Raw genomic sequence first — 2,221 nt, forward strand, 5'->3', positions numbered from 1 at the left:
ACTTGGTGGTGATAAACTATCTGCTCAATGTGTTGTTGAATTTGGTTTCCTAGTATTTTGTTGATGGTTTTTGCATCAATGCTCATCAGGATATTGGCCTGTAGGTTTTGTGGTGTTTTTTTTGTTTTGTTTTGTTTTTGTTTTTTTCATAGTGTGTTTTGGTGCCTGATTTTGATATCGGGGTAATACTGACCTCATAGAATGGGTTTGGGAGTATTCCCTCCTCCTCTGTTTTTCAGAGTAGTTTGAGCATGATTGGTTTAGTTCTTCTTTAAATGTTTGGTAAAATTCATCAGTGAAACCATTGAGTTCCAGGCTTTGCTTTGCTGGCAGACTTTTTATTATGGTTTTGATTTTGTTACTTGTTATTGGTCTGTTCAGGTTTTGGAATTCTTTCTGATTCAATCTTGGTAGATTGTATGTGTCTAGGAATTTATCCATATCTTCTAGGTTTTCCAATTTGTTGGCATATAATTGCTCATAGTAGCCCATAATGATCCTTCTAATTTCTGCACTATTGATTGTAATGTCTTCTTCTTCATCCACGATTTTATTTATTTTGGTCTTCTCTCTCTTTTTTCCTTAGTATGGCTAAAAGTTTGTCAATTTTATTTATCTTTTCAAAAAACCAACTTTTTGTTTTGTTGATCTTTTGTTTTTTTTTGATTCAATTTCATTTATTTCTGCTCTAATGTTTATTATTTCTTTTCTTCTCCTAACTATGGATTTGGTTTGCTCTTGCTTTTGTAGTTCTTTAAAATGTACCATTAGATTTTTTGTTTGAAGTTTTCTTTTTTTGATGTAGGCACTTACAGCTATAAACTTCCCTCTTAGTATTGTTTTTGTCGTGTCCCGTAAAGTTTTGGTATGTTGTGTTTCCGTTATGGTTTATTTCAATAATTTTTTTCAATTTCTTTCTTAATTTCTTCATTGATCCACTGGTCATTTAGGAGCATATAATTTAATTTCCATGTGTTTGCATAGTTTTCAAAATTCCTCTTGCTATTGATTTCTATTTTATTTCATTGTGGTCAGAGAAGCTATTTGATATAATTTCATTTTTTTTAGTCTGATCTTATTTACTTGTTACTCAAAAAATTTTATTTCTGACTGGATTCAGGCTTAGAAGTAGAAGCTCACAGAGAGGAAAGTCTTCATCTCTTCGCAATTTGTTCTTGGCACTTCTCTTTAGCCTCCTTCATTCCCTTGGCCAAAAGTTTAGCATATTCTTCAGTCTCTTCCTTATTTTTCTTAGCACCCTGCTTCTTCAGAGCAATACATCACCATTTGTGTTGCAGGACACATGAATTAACAAGATGCTGAATCTTGGATGCTTTGGTCCTAGGTTTCTTACCTTCTTTGTTTAAGGGCTTTCTTACAACATACTGGCAGACATCATCTTCTTTAGAGAGGTTGAGAAGTTTGCAGATTCTGCTAGCTCTTTTGGGCCCCAGGCAACGAGGCACCATAGTATCAGTCAGTCCAGAAATATCCTTCTCTCCCCCCTCTTTTTTTTTTTTTTTTTTTTTTTTTTTTACAGTAACCAAGATGAGAACGCTCAGATTGGCATCCACAATGCAACCACAAACTGATTTTCTCTTTCTCTCTCCAGTTATCCTTGGTCTGTAACAGGAATGCCCCTCACTCAGTAGCAAGCAAGCCAACACAGCCACAGGTCAAGACACCCTGCTTCATGGGGAGACCTTGTTTGTCGTTCCCACCACTGATTTGGACCACATAACCCTTTCATTCTTCACCCAGAGCATCAGCAGCAACTTCTGTGGCCATGCACTTCTCAAAAAGTATGAAGTTTGCATTCATCATCCACTTCAATGAGTTTCTGGCAGCAAGTGGCTGGGAAAGAGATGTTCAGCTTCATCTTGAAGCAGCTGAACGCCTCTGAGGCGCCACAGAAAATAGCTATAATTTCAGTTTTTAAAATGTTTTAAGACTGTTTCATGGCCTAACATAAGGTCTATCCTTGAGCATGATCCATGTGGTGAGGAGAAGAATGTGTATTCTGCAGCCATTGGCTGGAATGTCCTGTAAATATCTATTAGGTCCCTTTGGTCTATAGTACAGATTAAATCCAATATTTCCTTGTTGATTTTCTGTCTGGAAGATCTGTCCAATGCTGAAAGTGGGGTGCTGAAATCTCCAACTATTATTGTATTTGGACTTATCTCTCTCTTTAGCTGTATATATCTGGGTGTTGCAGTAT

The 2,221-nt window shown here is 36.2% G+C and overlaps 1 pseudogene; it reads right to left on the reverse strand.

Moving 5' to 3' along the window:
* Positions 1–1,100: 1,100 nt before the first annotated feature.
* Positions 1,101–1,921, reverse strand: LOC107128523 (small ribosomal subunit protein eS6-like; annotated as a pseudogene).
* Positions 1,922–2,221: the final 300 nt, after the last annotated feature.

The sequence above is a fragment of the Macaca fascicularis genome, chromosome X (genome assembly GCF_037993035.2).
Source record: "Macaca fascicularis isolate 582-1 chromosome X, T2T-MFA8v1.1".
Lineage (NCBI taxonomy): Eukaryota > Metazoa > Chordata > Mammalia > Primates > Cercopithecidae > Macaca > Macaca fascicularis.